A 17944-nucleotide genomic window follows, 5' to 3' on the forward strand; every position below is an offset into this window, starting at 1 on the left:
GTGGGTCCTTCGGATCACCACACACTTGCACGAGAGCCCGGTATTCAGGGTTCAACAATGTCTTTTATTGTGAGCGCACACACGACAGTCTCTGCTCTGTGACTTTTCAGCCTTTTTGGCGTGTCGACTTTCTGGCCTTCTCTCTCTCGCAATGTATTTGTTTTTAAAGCTTAATTACATGATGAAAACTTTAATTACAGATTATTACAAATCATTTGCATAAAAGTTACAAGCAAAAAAAGCAGATTTTTGTATATGCAGTGTGTATTTTTTTGTCTCTCTGTGTCCGCTCACCAGCACCAACTCCAACCACGTGTCTCGGTCCGGCTGCTGCTAATAAGGGCGACAGGGGATTAGATAACCAGCCCCAGCTGGGCAATCCACTCACCTGCCGCTGGCTTCGAGGCCGGTCCTTACGCACCCCGCTCCGCGGCAGGCCCGCACACCACGCCCCCCTCCACAACGATACTTCTATCTGCTATACTTTATCAAACTGTGATAAAATATTTTAATCATTAATATTTCCTATTTAGGGTCGCAAAATGAATCATTTAGAAACTAATTCGCACATATCGTTTCCTTAATCCTTCAGTCACACGCAGGATTCTCACAGGAATGGGGCAAAAATAATGCCTTACCCACTGCAGATGTGATACAGATATACAATATGATATCATTTTCTTTTGTTTGTTTCCTTTCGTTGTGTCAGTCTGTGATAAATCTTTATTCATAGCGCCTCATTGCCATTGGCCCTGCCTGCCCTCTAAGAGTCTTTCTGGGAACCTCCGCCGATACTTTTATCATTTTCTCACGCACACGCTCACTTTATCACACTCTACTGTAAGTCCTGAAACCTTTGTCATCTCCCTCCCCCTCGCCCGCTCGCCCCGTCAGACTTTCTTTCCCTACACCTGGCCGTGACTTTTCCCCACATAGCTGTGTTTGCCCCTCTCCACCTCTTTGACAGCTTCACATTAATCATTTCCACATCCCCACCCCAGACTACATCCCCGCATTTCATTCTATCCAGCGTGTAAATCTCTTTACTCGTCTTCATTTCGCTCAATTTTCCGTATTGTTTCTCTAAATTTGGCCCAAACTTTAGTTATTGGCAATGCTGACTAGATTTGAACACTATTTTGCACATAGGAAACGCATAGGCTGGTACAGGCCATCCATAAACTGGTGAGAATCCAGCTTCCGCCGTCTTAGTCACTGCCGTTGTGCCCTTGGGCAAAACACTCCATCCACTTTCAAGATTCAAGATTCAAGATTCAAGATGCTTTATTATTGTCCATTCTTTAACATGTACAAGACACATAAGAACTGAAATTTCATTTTCGGCACAGTCCCACTAAGAGCAGACATACGTTACAGGGAGACAACGGGACCGCCAACGGATCAGCCACTTACGACACGCCTTAAAAAAGGTGGGAAAAAGGTGATATTGGGAAAGGGGGGAAAAGTCAAAAATATCAGTCTAAGGCTGGAGGGGTTCCAGACTGAGTCCAAGGGAAAAAAACCTCACATAGCATAGCACACATAAACATGTTATATATAATCACAACAACTCGCAACAGAGGGGGGCGGGGGGGGTTGGGGCCCTGGAGGCCGGCCTGCTGCTATAAACCGCTACTAGCCATCCATAACCCCAGGAATTAAGCAGTGGTGAAGGCGTTGGTTGAGGAAGGGGCGGGTGCGTGCATGTATGCCCAATTAACTTGGGTGTGATGTTGAAATGTTTTTGTGGACTGGGGCCGATCTCAAAGTTCGACACCAGGTTTTGTTGAGAGAAAAAAGGAGGTCAAAAGCGTCCATCGTTGAGGTGCCCTCGGGGGTGTTTTTCAGAATAGCCTGTTCCTGATAATGTCAAGGCCATTCGAGGGAGTCAAATCGTAGATTAGGATGTTGTTTTCTTCGAGCAGTCAAAAACAATGACTTGCCTGCTCTATTTGTCCATGCTGGTTTTTCTCAAATGCAATTAAATTCTCCTTCTCAGCAAACTTTTCCATGATGTGATCCATTTTGCGATTCAGTTCAGAAATCGCCACAGTGTGTGTTCCCACAGCCCGGCCCAATTTTTCCGTTGTGACGAACAGCCGTTGGGCTCCTTGAGTGGCTGCCATCATCTTCCGAATTTGACGATACACCAGAGCAATGCCCAGCCCAATCCGCAGGTGCCCCGCGATCATGGTTCCAAATAGGTAGATGTCTTCCACGTCCTCGATGGAAAGGACTGAGAGGCACATGATTCTCCATTTATCCCAGGAGTCTCTCACGTACTCCGCAGCAATGGTTCCATCAGGGCAGCCAGGCTCCCCCAAACCTCTTTTCCTTGTCGAAAATACTTTGTCAATTGCGTCGAGAGTCCAGCTGATCATATCCATGTTTGATATTTAGATTTGAGGACAGCGCAAAGAAAGAGGTTTCAAAAAAGTTCAGACAAGACAAAAACGAAGAGAGCAAGCAGGGAAGGAGGGAGCGGAGAAAAATGTGACCGCCCTCACCAGAGGCAAGACAGAAACTTTGCTCCCAGTTACACTTAAACCGGTATGGGGGAACTACAGGTGGAAACGAGCAACTATGCATTAAGGGGCGTCAAACTCATTTTAGCTCAGGGGGCCACATGGAGGAAAATCTATTCCCAAGTGGCTCCGTAATGTTAAAATCATGGCAAGATAACTTTGGGTTGTTTTCTTTGTTTTGCTTTGGCCAAAAACAGAACAAGCACATTCTGAAAACGTACAATCCTCTGGACAAAACACTTCAAGTTTGTTGAAAATTCTGGGGAAATCGGAGCAGTTTCAAAAACACCATGGGCCCCGTTCAGCAACCGTTCTTAAGAACAAATGTTGTTCTTAGGCCCACTTACAAAGTTTTTAAGGAGATTTTTCTATTCACCAATGTTTTCTTAGCTGGGATTTGTTCGTAGGTAAGAACAACATCTGCGAGTGCTCCAGAGCACTCTTAGAGTGGCCTATTTGTTCTTAAGTGTGACAAGTTCCCTTACTTCTATTGTCTAATATTACATTAATATCATAGATGGATAGATAGATAGATAGATAGATAGATAGATAGATATATAGATAGATAGATAGATAGATAGATAGATAGATAGATAGATAGATAGATAGATAGATAGATAGATAGATGGATAGATAGATAGATAGATAGATAGATAGATAGACAGATAGATAGATAGATAGATAGATAGATAGATAGATAGATAGATAGATAGATAGATAGATAGATAGATAGATAGATAGATAGATAGATAGATAGATAGATAGATAGATAGATAGATAGATAGATAGATAGATAGATAGATAGATAGATAGATAGATAAGACAGACAGACAGACAGACAGACATATAGCAAAATTAGCAATATATAGACATTTCAAAATACTGTGTGCGTGCACACGCGCACGCACACACACACACACACACACATCCCCCCCACACACACACACACGCACAGGATCACTACTTTGTTTTCTTCCACTTCCTGCAGTAGAACATCCATTCCTCAACTCGACCAGTTGTTCTTCCGCTTCGGGGCTACCTCAGCTGTCCCCCCTTACTTAAACTTACGTTTTGGCATTATGTATTCCCCCGCGGGATAATACAGATGTCTCTTCTGTAATATGTTTGTGTTTTCTCCGTGTGTTTGATGTTTGGCTTTTCCGCCGTAATGGTGCCCTTATATGGGGAATTAAGGGTGTTTACCGATGCAAATTACGGAATTAAGGGTGTTTACATATGCATATTGGGGAAATAAGGGTGTGTTTATACGCAAATTATGATAGACACGCATGCGCTATCCATTTGGCATTCAGCAACTTAAGAACAGAAGGTGGGAACAGTTTGGCCGTTTAAGAACACGTCATGAATTTGAATGGACTCCACTTAGGAAATCACTTAGGAAGAAAGATAAGAGGAAAAGTTAGGAACTTATTGCTGAATGGGGCCCAACGAGTTTAGACTTTGTCTCAGTGTGTCTACAAAGCCTCAATTGCAGTTGCAAGTCCAAGACGTTAGATTGCAGAAGTGCATAGTTTACGGTGTGTTGTGTTTGCAGTCTAGTCTTTCATTGTTCCCTAAAAACGTGTTAATACTGTAGGTATTGTACTTATTACACACCAGCTGTTTGATTTTAAACGTGCATGTCAGTTGTAGTTTTCATTAACACATTTAGAGGTGTTTACCTCGCCATGTAAAATCGCTAATGCTAGTTGATCAGTAGCATGTCAAGTCGGTCGGTGCCAAAAAAAAGCACCCTACTCATGAAGTGAATCCCGTAAAATCAGACCAAAACATCCCGTCTTATTAGCTATCATTATCTTATAGCTAGAGGTGGACATCACTTCTTTTTTTTAACCATTGGAACGGAAAAAGTGAGTGTGAAGGACAGTGCTGTGAAGAAATGTGTGATATTTATTGAATAAAATAAATTCATCCATCCATCCATTTTCTACCGCATGTCCCTTTCGGGTCGCGGGGGATGCTGGAGCCTATCTCAGCTGCATTCGGGCAGAAGGCGGGGTACACCCTGGACAAGTCGCCACCTCATCACAGGGCCAACACAGATAGACAGACAACATTCATACTCACATTCACACACTAGGGCCAATTTAGTGTTGCCAATCAACCTATGTTTATGTACCTTAAGGTTTTTTGTTAAAATAAAGCCAATAATGCCATTTTTTTTATGGTCCCTTTATTTAGAAAAGTATTGCAATACCTTTTGGTACCGGTATCGGTATCAAAATATTGGTATCGAGACAACCCTACTTCAATCTGACACACCGTGCGTGACTTTGAGGAACTTTTGAGGAGGAAATATTGTTGCGTTACAAACTGTTGTGTGGTGTTGCTTCCTTATTTGTCATTATTCAAAGCTGATCTTAATGTGTAGCAACTGCAGCTGAACAGAATGTGACAGTGTTAGAATAATTATGTACAGGTATATATTATCACACAACTCTTATGCTTAAGAGCCGTTGCTATAGTTATTATCAATTGTGCTAAAGTTGTATTTTTCTATCCGTGCAAAGCTGGCAATCCAAAAGATTGCAAGTTGTCTCGTATCAGTGTTGTGTCCAGACTCGGCCTGCTGACTGCCAAGGCCGAACATCGAGTACCGTGACGCAGACAGAGCAGAGACAAGGCGATATCACGAGTGTCAGCACATTTGCGTTTTTTTAATAGTCATATATTGTGTCTAACTGGGGTTGCTGAAATTACCCCACCTCCTTCAGCAGCAGCTTCAGTAATGTAACCAGGGACTTCCCAAATAAATAGAGGAAGCACGTGGGCTGGACTTTTAAAACGTAGTACAGCCAAAAAACGTCTCTCCTCAATTGAGCAAAATTTAACTCTGTCTCTGCATGATTCCTTGCTTCTTGTCTGTTTAATAGCTGTCATCAGCCTTTGAACCTCACAGTCAGCTGGAACAAAAAATACCATCCAGAATCTTCACGGTCCTCGTGGACCGACCTAATTAGGAACCGGTACCAAAAATACCAGTACTCGTTGTACACCCCAAATCATAAGGAAGTAAACAATAATGCATATTGTTCACACTTTTTAAATAAACACTGTAAACTAGGGGTGTTCGAAGTTGTCCAAAAGCCACAATGGCCCACAGGAACGTTTTAGTTACAGGAAATCCAGTTACGGCTTCTGGTGGAAAAGAGGTTATGTGCCCTCGAGCACCCTGTCATAATTATACTGAAGTCTGACTCAGAGTTATAAAAATATTCACACAGACTGCTTCCAAAGAACTTATTTAAACCAATTTGTCATCTTTGTTGCTATTTTATGCAAATAGTCAAGATTCTTTGGACTAATTATACAGTTAGTTCTTTCAGTATGGAGTTTGTTTGTCCCCAGTTAACCCTTCTCCCTCAAGGCCGGCTTTCCATTGAGTTTCCAACATTTTTAGCCTTCAAAGTGGTCTCCCCCCAGGCAACGCTGTGAGCTGTTGGCCCAGTCGCCGGTGTCCATCCCGAGCCATCAGTCGTCTGACATATCAAATAGCTTTACCGTCCCCACACTTCCCCTGGCTCCGGTGGTGCGTTGACCTGTTCCCCGGCTTCTCCGAACTTTCAAGTCCAGCCTGTTACTCATGTGACACAGGAGGAAGATCAGCATGAGCCTTAAAGAGATAAACCTGCCAAGAGCCCAAAAGTTCCGCTCAGTTAGGTAAAGTTAATACCGTGAGATGAGCGGATATTTTATTCCCCTTTTCCGAGTAGGGGAAGAAAAGTTCTCCGGTGTCGCTAATTAGAACACCGGAGCACTGGAAGATGCTAGTCTGAGAAACGTTGACACCACATATCGAAGCCCATTTGCATCAAACAAAATTGTCAGTCCTTCCAGGAAGTGGCAAATCACCATGGCGCCAATTTAGACGAATTCAACCTATTCGCGAAAATTAAGTGCGGACTCGCAGCTTTCTGCAACTTCCCCACCCAAATGTGCACGTCAACCGTCGATTCGGCGCTAGCTTTCCAAAGTCGGGACCGAGGGTGGACCACTCATCTGTGCATCAGTTGGGGACGTCTCTGCACTGCTGACTATGGACTGGACTCTCACACTATTATGTTAGATCCACTATGGACTGGACTCTCACACTATTATGTTAGATCCACTATGGACTGGACTCTCACACTATAATGTTAGATCCACTATGGACTAGACTCTCACACTATTATGTTAGATCCACTATAGACTGGACTCTCACACTATTATGTTACATCCACTATGGACTGGACTCTCACACTATTATGTTAGATCCACTATGGACTGGACTCTCACACTATTATTGTAGATCCTGTATGGACTGGACTCTCACACTATTATGTTAGATCCACTATGGACTGGACTCCCACACTATTATGTTAGATCCACTATGGACTGGACTCTTACACTATTATGTTAGATCCACTATGGACTTTACTCTCACACTATTATGTTAGATCCACTATGGACTTTACTCTCACACTATTATGTTAGATCCACTATGGACTGGACTCTCACACTATTATGTTAGATCCACTATGGACTGGACTCTCACTATTATGTTAGATCCACTATGGACTGGACTCTCACACTATTATGTTAGATCCACTATGGACTGGACTCTCACTATTATGTTAGATCTACTATGGACTGGACTCTCACACTATTATGTTAGATCAACTATGGACTGGACTCTCACACTATTATGTTAGATCCACTTTGGACTGGACTCTCACACTATTATGTTAGATCTACTATGGACTGGACTCTCACACTATTATGTTAGATCCACTATGGACTGGACTCTCGCGCTATTATGTTAGATCCACTATGGACTGGACTCTCACACTATTATGTAAGATCCACTATGGACTGGACTCTCACACTATTATGTTTGATCCACTATGGACTATATTCTCACAATATTATGTTAGATCAGCTATGGACTGGACTCTCACACTATTATGTTAGATCCACTATGGACTGGACTCTCACACTATTATGTTAGATCCACTATGGACTGGACTCTCACACTATTATGTTAGATCCACTATGGACTGGACTCTCACACTATTATGTTAGATCCACTATGGACTGGACTCTCACACTATTATGTTAGATCCACTATGGACTGGACTCTCCCACTATTATGTTAGATCCACTATGGACTGGACTCTCACACTATTATGTTAGATCAACTATGGACTGGACTCTCACACTATTATGTTAGATCCACTATGGACTGGACTCTCACACTAATATGTTAGATCCACTATGGACTGGACAATACAAGTACAATACATAGAGGGTATGTTCGTTACAAATCAGTGGGCGGTCAAGTTACAGTATTTTAGCAGCATTATTTAAAGTGCAGAAGTTTATGAAGTGCAGCAGTTTTTTATCAAAGTCCACATACAGTGCAGTAGCCATCAGATAATACCCATAAGGGCATAATAGCTGTACACCCCATTGATATTGCATACATAAAAAAGGTGTGACAATGATCTCTCATTGTCTCTCATTTACAAACAAAAACTACAGATATAGCATAGATAGCTCTCAAAAGTTCACAAAAGCCCTTAACGTGTGGGGGTAAATGTGTTGCAAGCTAAAAAGATGGACACTTTTCAAGTGTAAAACATACACGGAGAATGTCTGCAAATTGTGGACGCATAAGGAAGCCTTACCTGGTGTTTCTTTCTGTATTTATAATGAATTATTACTATTATAATTAGAGACGTCCGATAATGGCTTTTTTGCCGATATCCGATATTTCGATATTGTCCAACTCTTAATTACCGATTCCGATATCAACCGATACCGATATATACAGTTGTGGAATTAACACAGTATTATGCCTAATTTTGTTGTGATGCCCCGCTGGATACATTAAACAATGTAACAAGGTTTTCCAAAATAAATCAACTCAAGTTATGGAAAAAAAAAATGCCAACATGGCACTGCCATATTTATTATTGAAGTCACAAAGTGCATTATTTTTCTTAACATGCCTCAAAACAGCAGCTTGGAATTTGGGACATGCTCTCCCTGAGAGAGCATGAGGAGGTTGAGGTGGGCGGGGTTGGGGGGGTTTGATTGATTGATTTTTTGAGACTTGTATTAGTAGATTACACAGTACAGTACATATTCCGTACAATTGACCATTAAATGGTAACACCCGAATAAGTTTTTCAACTTGTTTAAGTCGGGGTCCACTTAAATCAATTCATGGTGGGGTTGAGGTGGGGTGGGGGGATGTGGGGTAGCGGGGGGTTGTATATTGTAGCGTCCCGTAAGAGTTAGTGCTGCAAGGGGTTCTGGGTATTTGTTCTGTTGTGTTTATGTTGTGTTACGGTGAGTATGTTCTCCCGAAATGTGTTTGTCATTCTTGTTTGGTGTGGGTTCACAGTGTGGCGCATATTTGTAGCAGTGTTAAAGTACCCTCAGTGTGACCTGTATGGCTGTTGACCAAATATGCTTTGCATTCACTTGTGTGTGTGAAAAGCCGTAGATATTATGTGATTGGGCCGGCACGCAAAGGCAGTGCCTTTAAGGTTTATTGGCGCTCTGTACTTCTCCCTACGTCCGTGTACCACTCCGTACAGCGGCGTTTTAAAAAGTCATACATTTTACATTTTAAAGCATTTATTGGCCGATAATTTCGGCAGTCCGATATTATCGGACATCTCTAATTATAATTTATAATTAATTGATTGATTGATTGAAACTTTTATTAGTAGATTGCACAGTACAGTACATATTCCGTACAATTGACCACTAAATGGTAACACCCGAATACGTTTTTCAACTTGTTTAAGTCGGGGTCCACGTTAATCAATTCATGGTAATTAAAGGGGCCTTTATATGAAAAACCCAATTTGCTTACCTATTGGTACTTGCTGCTGCGTAATTAGTGTCTGCACAAGTCCCGGAATTGTGAAATCAAACCATGTAAGCATTGGGGAGATATTTATAAAACAATCTTGCCTTGCTTCATACTTCCGGGAAACAAGATGTTTGGAATTTGCCCCATTGGTGACGTTGTTGAGATCGGTAGGTCGTGAGTTCAAACCCCGGCCGAGTCACACCAAAGACTATAACAACGGGACCCGTTACCTCCCTGCTTGGCACTCAGCATCAAGGGTTGGAATTGGGGGTTAAATCACCAAAATGATTCCCGGGCGCGGCCACCGCTGCTGCTCACTGCTCCCCTCACCTCCCAGGGGGTGAACAAGGGTGATGGGTCAAATGCAGAGGACAAATTCCACCACACCTAGTGTGTGTGTGACAATCATTGGTACTTTAACTTAACTTAACTTAACTTGGTGATGGGAGCGGAATATCCATATATGCTGGAGATTTACCCCAAGTACCTCATGTTGTGGGGCAGACTGGCTCGTACATGCACGTGCATCCTCCGCTGTTGCCATTTCCAATACAGAGTAGCGTATTGGAAATGCATGTGTGTAAAACAGGTTTCTGCACTGCAAAAAGTCAGTGTTCAAAAACAAGAAAAAAATTATACAAAAATGAGGGGTATTTTATTTGAACTAAGAAAAATTATCTTCCAATAGAACAAGAAAATTTGGCTTGTCAAGACTTTCCAAAACAAGTAAAACTAGCTAACCTCAATGAACCCACAAATACCTTAAAATAAGTATATTCTCACTAATAACAAGTGCACTTTTATTGGTAGAAAAAAAAGAGACCTTTTTGCTCAATATGATGAAAAATATTCTTAAATTAAGTAAATGCTAGTACCATTATCTTGACATAATGATATGCGCTGGGCATTATATTTCTTGAAACCAGCAAACTTATAATAAAGACAAATGTATTGTTCTTAATGAAAAGGCAACAAGGCAACCGCTTGTTACTCTCGGGTCCCCTAGCCGCTCAGGAAAATCATATTGTCTAAAAATGCATTTTTCCATCGATAACATGATATCATCGCGCCAAGTGCGTGCTCTTTCAGTCAATTAGTGTGCATATATACAGCCCGGCCCCCGGCCAAAATTGTTTTAATTGTAATTTTGAGGAATTTATCTGAATGTGCATGAACTAATTCTGTTCAAAATTGTTTGAAATGTCACATGTTAAATGTTTAAATATTAACTGTCCGTTTACTGTACTGTGCCAAATGTACTACTTTATGAGTACGTGTTTTCTATTGTTTCTTGAAAATAAAACAGAAAAGTTGTCATCTGTTTTAATTATGAGACACAATTGTGTCAAAATTTATTTTTTATTTCATGCTTGAAATAAGAAAGTATTACTTTAAAAATGTAGTTATATTCTTGCGAGTGTTGATGACACAGCTTTGCAACAGTTGATATTCTAGTTTCAAGCATGTTTTACTCAATATAGGTCATCAACGCAATATAGACTACTGCAACGCACTTCTTGTCGGGATCCCAAGCAAGAATATCCAGAAGCTGCGATACATACAAAATAGTGCTGCTAGGATCCTGATTAGAGTGTGGAAATACGACCACATCACACCAATTCTCAAATCCCTTCACTGGCTTCCTGTTCCACTTGGGATTGAATACAAAGTCTCCCTACTAACCCATCAGTGCCTCCATGGAAATGCCCCCCCTCTACCTCAAAGAACTACTCACCCCCAAATCCTCCACACGACACCTCCGCTCCGGACAGGCTAACCTCCTCCAACCTCCGAGGACAAAGCTACGAACTATGGGAGACCGGGCTTTCTGCTCCGCCGCTCCCAGTCTGTGGAATGCTCTCCCTGACCACCTGAGGGCACCACAGACTCTGGATGCTTTTAAAAAAGGCTTAAAAACCCTTCTTTTTAAAAGAGCCTTTTTATAGATATATGCATACTAGTTCTAGCTATTAGGCTGTTCTAGTTTTTATTTTGTATTATTTTTTTTTAATTATATTTTTATTATATATCAATACACTGTATCACTTTGAGGTTGTTTGCTCAATATAAAGTGCTTTTTACAAATAAAATATATTATTATTATTATTATTATTATCAAATCTCAGCAACAAGCTGTAATATCTTACTGAGATCATTTAGGACCAAAACCCTTAAAGACCTACAGAAAGCCACTACTACCGACCACGCAGTCTGATAGTTTATACATCAATGATGAAATCTTAACATTGCAACACATGCCAATACGGCCAGGTTAACTTATAAAGTGCAATTTTAAATTTCCCGCTAAACTTCCGGTTGAAAACGTCTATGTATGATGACGTATGCGCGTGACGTCAATCGTTGAAGCGGAAGTATTCGGACCCCATTGAATCCAATACAAAAAGCTCTGTTTTCATCTCAAAATTCCACAGTATTCTGCACATCTGTGTTGGTGAATCTTTTGCAATTTGTTTAATGAACAATGAAGACTGCAAAGAAGAAAGTTGTAGGTGGGATCGGTGTATTAGCGGCTGGCTGCAGCAACACAACCAGGAGGACTTTGAGATGGATAGCAGATACGCTTGCCACCGACCTCACCTTGACTTCCTTCGTCTCCGGGCCGCCGACCGCATCTATGATCGTCGCTCCGTCGATCGCTGGAACGCAGGTGAGCACGGGTGTTGATGAGCAGATGAGGGCTGGCGTAGGTGGATAGCTAATGTTTTTAGCATAGCTCTGTGAGGTCCCGTTGCTAAGTTAGCTTCAATGGCGTCGTTAGCAACAGCATTGTTAAGCTTCGCCAGGCTGGAAAGCATTAACTGTGTAGTTAAATGTCCATGGTTTAATAGTATTGTTGATTTTTTGTCTATCCTTCCAGTCAGCGGTTTATTTCTTTTGTTTCTATCTGCATTTAAGCCCGATGTGCTATCACGTTAGCTCCGTAGCTAAAGAGCTTCGCTGATGTATTGTCGTGGAGATAAAAGTCACTGTGAATGTCCATTTCGCGTTCTCGACTCTCATTTTCAAGAGGATATAGTATCCGAGGTGGTTTAAAATACAAATCCGTGATCCACAATAAAAAAAGGAGAAAGTGTGGAATCCAATGAACCCTTGTACCTAAGTTACGGTCAGAGCGAAAAAAGATACGTCCTGCACTGCACTCTAGTCCTTAACTCTCACGTTCCTCATCCACAAATCTTTCATCCTCGCTCAAATTAATGGGGTAATCGTCGCTTTCTCGGTCCGAATTGCTCTCGCTTCATTGTAAAAAATGGGGAAATGTGAGGAGCCTTTCAACTTGTGACGTCACGCTACTTCCGGTACAGGCAAGGCTTTTTTTTATCAGCGACCAAAAGTTGCGAACTTTATCGTCGATGTTCTCTACTAAATCCTTTCAGCAAAAATATGGCAATATCGCGAAATTATCAAGTATGACACATAGAATGGATCCGCTATCTTCGTTTAAATAAAAAAAATTCATTTCAGTAGGCCTTTAAAACAAGTAAAAGACTAACATCAAATCTGCTTAGTGAGAATACTTATCTTTTTAGACTGAAAATAAGCAAATATCACCCTTATTTGAGATATTTAATCTTACTTAGATTTCAGTTTTTGCAGTACACGTGAGCGAGGAGAGAAATTGAAAGTCAGAGTACCTGAAAGTTGCTCTCTGGTTCCCGCCTCTTCATCGGCCCCCTTGTTATATCTTCCCCAGACTGCTCTCCTCATCCAATCTCTTTCGTCACTGCTATCATCACCCGCGGGTGTCTGTGTGCCACGGTGCGGCACAAGCGGGTCCACCTGCCGCTGATAGAACCGCAGTGACATCTACTGAGATGAGAGTGAGGACTCGCACCGTTGATTGGCAGAAAAAGGAATGAAAGGTAAACACCTAACTGTTTTTTTTTTCTAATAACAACCTCTTAGAGCTCTGCCAAACTCAGAATGGTTTATTTTACCTGTGGTCGAGAGGATATATGTCTTCTTTTCTGTGTTTTTTTTTTTTTCCCCCCCAGCCTGGATTTTTGGTAGTATTTTCTGTATCGCTGGACTTCCTCTGGTTGAGTGACAGGGTAATGGCGGTCTGTTGAGGCAAGGGACAGAGAAAAAAAGTAGACATGTGATACAAAAATGGTACCACTCGAACTAGGTGGAAGGGAATAAGTATAAGTGACTGGCGAAATGGAGAGAAAAGATAAAAAAAAAAAAAATACATGGACAAGAAGGAAGGGGGTCAATGTTCGCACAATGGGAAAGAACTCCCAGATCACAGTAACTCTGCATTGTTTAACCCTTGTGTAATGTTCATATTGTTGTTACTCAGCCAGCGTTTGTGGGTCTGATGGACCCGTTGCATTTTGTGGCTTTTAATGCCTCACAATCAAACACTTTTATGTTAAAATTCTGAACAGATGTTTACCTTATCCCAATAAACATCCGTTCAGTATTTTAACATAAAAGTGTTTGATCGTGAGGCATTAAAAACCACAAAATGCAACGGGTCCATCAGACCCACAAACGTTGGCTGAGTAACAACAATATGAACGTTGCACGGAAAATGTATCTGCCAGTTTCTGCATCCCACAGGGATTCTTTTTTTGGGTTTCTGCACCTGCGGTTCCCACACAAGGTTGCAACATTGTTTGTCAACACTGTCTGCTCTCATTTTCTCGCACATTTGACCCTCTGATGTTCTGTGTACCTACACTCTGTCCTCCTCCTGTCTAGGCCTGCTGTGTGTGTGTGTGTGTGGGTGTGTGGGTGTGTGTGTCTGTGGTACACAGAACATCAATTTCCAGACTTCTATTACCCCGGGTCCAGTGGACCCAGACATCTTATATGTAATAGAAATGTGTAAGGGGGGTGTAATAATAATAATAATAATAATAATAATGGACTAGATTTTATACCACACTTTTCTATTATTAGGTACTCAAAGCGCTCACAGAGAAGTGGGAACCCATCACTCATTCACACCTGGTGGTGGTAAGCTACATTTGTAGCCACAGCTGCCCTGGGGTAGACTGACGGAAGCAAGGCTGCCAGTTTGCGCCTACGGCCCCTCCGACCACCACCTATCATTCATTCATCATTCATTCACCAGTGTGAGCGGCACCGGGGGCAAGGGTGAAGTGTCCTGCCCAAGGACACAACGGCAGCGATTTTGGATGTCAACAGGCGGGGAGCGAACCTGCAACCCTCAGGTTTCTGGCACGGCCGCTCTACCCACTACGCCAGGGGTCACCAACCTTTTTGAAACCAAGAGCTACTTCTTGGGTACTGATTAATGTGAAGGGCTACCAGTTTGATACACACTTAAATAAATTGCCAGAAATAGCCAATTTGCTCAATTTACCTTTAACTCTGTTATTATTAATAATTAATGATATTTACAGTTAATTGAACGGTTTAAAAGAGGAGAAAACATGAAAAAAAAATGACAATTGAATTTGGAAATATAGTTTATCTTCAATTTCGACTCTTTAAAATTCAAAATTCAACCGAAAAAAAAGAAGAGAAAAACTAGCTAATTCGAATCTTTTTGAAAAAATTAAAAAATATATTTTATGGAACATCATTAGTAATTTTTCTTGATTAAGATTAATTTAAAAATTTTGATGACATGTTTTAAATAGGTTAAAATCCAATCTACACTTTGTTAGAATATATAACAAATTGGACCAAGCTATATTTCTAACAAAGACAAATCATTATTTCTTCTAGATTTTTCAGAACAAAAATTTTAAAAGAAATTCAAAAGACTTTGAAATAAGATTTAAATTTGATTCTACAGATTTTCTAGATTTGCCAGAATAATTGTTTTGAATTTTAATCATAATAGGTTTGAAGAAATATTTCACAAATATTCTTTGTCGAAAAAACAGAAGCTAAAACGAAGAATTAAATTAAAATGTATGTATTATTCTTTACAATAAAAAAAATAAATTTACTTGAACATTGATTTAAATTGTCAGGAAAGAAGAGGAAGGAATTTAAAAGGTAAAAAGGTATATGTGTTTAAAAATCCTAAAATAATTTTTAAGGTGGTATTTTTTCTCTAAAATTGTCTTTCTGAAAGTTATAAGAAGCAAAATAAAAAAAATAATGAATTTATTTAAACAAGTGAAGACCAAGTCTTTAAAATATTTTCGTGGATTTTGAAATTCTATTTGAGTTTTGTCTCTCTTAGAATTAAAAATGTCGGGCAAAGCGAGACCAGCTTGCTAGTAAATAAATACAATTTAAAAAATAGAGGCAGCTCACTGGTAAGTGATGCTCTTTGAGCTATTTTTAGAACAGGCCAGCGGGCTACTCATCTGGTCCTTACGGGCTACCTGGTGCCCCCTGCACTACGCCATACCGCCCCTAACACACACCGAGTGTATGGTGTGTGGTCATTAAATATGTATTCTGATACACGTTCTTCACAGAAAATGAGGCAAAGTCAGTGAGTCTCAGTTTGAAAAATGTATTAATTGTATCATGTTTCTTTTAATAAAAAATGAAAACGGGTCCCACAGACCCGAACACCACACAAGGGTTAAGTAGAACAGACGCACTGTGCTTCACACATGCATCATCTCGGAGAGTGTTGCCGGACTTCAGTTAGCACACTGCGTGCAATACAAGAACTCCTTACTTTAACCCTCAAACGTCTTGCTCGATTTGTGTAAGAAGTAAGGATCGGTAGAAAATTTGGAGCATACCTATTAGGGTTGTACGGTATACCGGTATTAGTATAGTACCGCGACACTAATGAATCATATTCGGTACTATACCGCCTCTAAAAAGTACCGGTCACACACTCCCCCGAGCCCCCTGTCGTCGTCACGTCGTGTCATTGCTGGTTTAAGAGCATGTTCGGCAGCGCACGATCACCGAGTACTTACAAGCAGACACAGTGTGTAGACAGAAAAGGGAGAACGGACGCATTAAATATAAAGGTGTAGTTATAACACTGAGACGTCCTCAGGAAGAGGTGCTTTAAGACATGGCTAGCTTCCGGCTAGCCATGTAGCTACTTCTATATCACTAATCCTCGCCTCCATGGCGACAAATAAAGTACGTTTCTTACAAGTATCATCCATGCAGAACGAGGAATAGCTAAACATGCTTCACTACACACCGTAGCTCATCGGCGCCTCAATGTAAACAAACGCCATGGGTTGATCTACACCTAACATCCACTGTAATGATACCAAGTACAGAAGCGTATCTAGTCCATACTACTATGATTACATCGATATTTTTTTAGCATCACATCTTCTTTCGTTTAAAAAAAATATATATTGTGTTCATAAACTCAGGAAATATGTCCCTGGACACATGAGGACTTTGAATATGACCAATGTATGATCCTGTAACTACGTGGTATTGGCTTGACATACCCAAATTTGTGGTATCATCCAAAACTAATGTAAAGCATCCAAACAACAGAAGAATAAGTGATTATTACATTTTAACAGAAGTGTAGATAGAACATGTTGAAACAGAAAGTAAGCAGATATTAACAGTAAATGAACAAGTAGATTAATAATTAATTTTCTACCACTTATCCTTAATAATGTCGAAAGAATAATAGAATGGAAAATGACACAATATGTTACTGCATATGTTTGTTTGCTTACTACTAAAAGACAAGTTGTCTTGTATGTTCACTATTTTATTTAAGGACAAACTTGCAATAAGAAACATATGTTTAATGTACCGTAAGATTTGTTGTTAAAATAAAGCCAATAATGCAATTTTTTGTGGTCCCCCTTTATTTAGAAAAGTAGCGAAAAGTATCAAAATATTTTGGTACAGGGACAACACTGCATCACGCCCAGTTTGAACAGTAACACTGTGTTTTAATTTTTAATTAAGTGATTCTTTGGCGTGCAAAAGATGCAATAATGAGTTGAAGCATGTGTATTAAAAGACGATTAAGGGACTAAGGCATGGAGGCGGGGGAAACGGTGCCATATGTCATTCTTAGCCCCCGCTCTCCACTCCCCCCTCTAAATTTAAGCTACCATCTAAAGCCATATCTCTTTCCGCTGTCACCTCCCTTGTTCTCCCCCCCACTCCCCCCCCCCAATGCACTCTCACCTGAGCAAGATTAATCGTTCAAGTCGAATCACATTACCTCCCAGCCCAGCTTGGAGCTGCCCGCGCATATACGGGGGAGATGGAGGGTGGCGTGTAGGGCATGGGAGGGTGGGGGGGTGTGGAATGCATGGATGTTGTGCTCGTTAAACTCATCACATTATTTTAGCCCTGTGCTTTATTACCCTTAACTGGGATACCAGGCGCTTCATCAAACACACACACACACACACACACACACACACACTTGCGTTGTTCTTCAGCTCCCCGCACTTGCATAATGTGTTTATGACACACCGGTTTTAATTTGAGGAAGCAGATGATTCATGGCCCCAGGTAACAATGCCTCAACCTGCAATGGCACCGCCTGCATAAAGAGTGGGTGTGCAGGGCGCCGCTAATGGGACACTAATTATCTCAAAACTGGGAAAATGGGCAAAGATGC

This window comes from Entelurus aequoreus, linkage group LG13 (assembly GCF_033978785.1).
Source record: "Entelurus aequoreus isolate RoL-2023_Sb linkage group LG13, RoL_Eaeq_v1.1, whole genome shotgun sequence".
In the NCBI taxonomy this organism is placed as follows: domain Eukaryota; kingdom Metazoa; phylum Chordata; class Actinopteri; order Syngnathiformes; family Syngnathidae; genus Entelurus; species Entelurus aequoreus.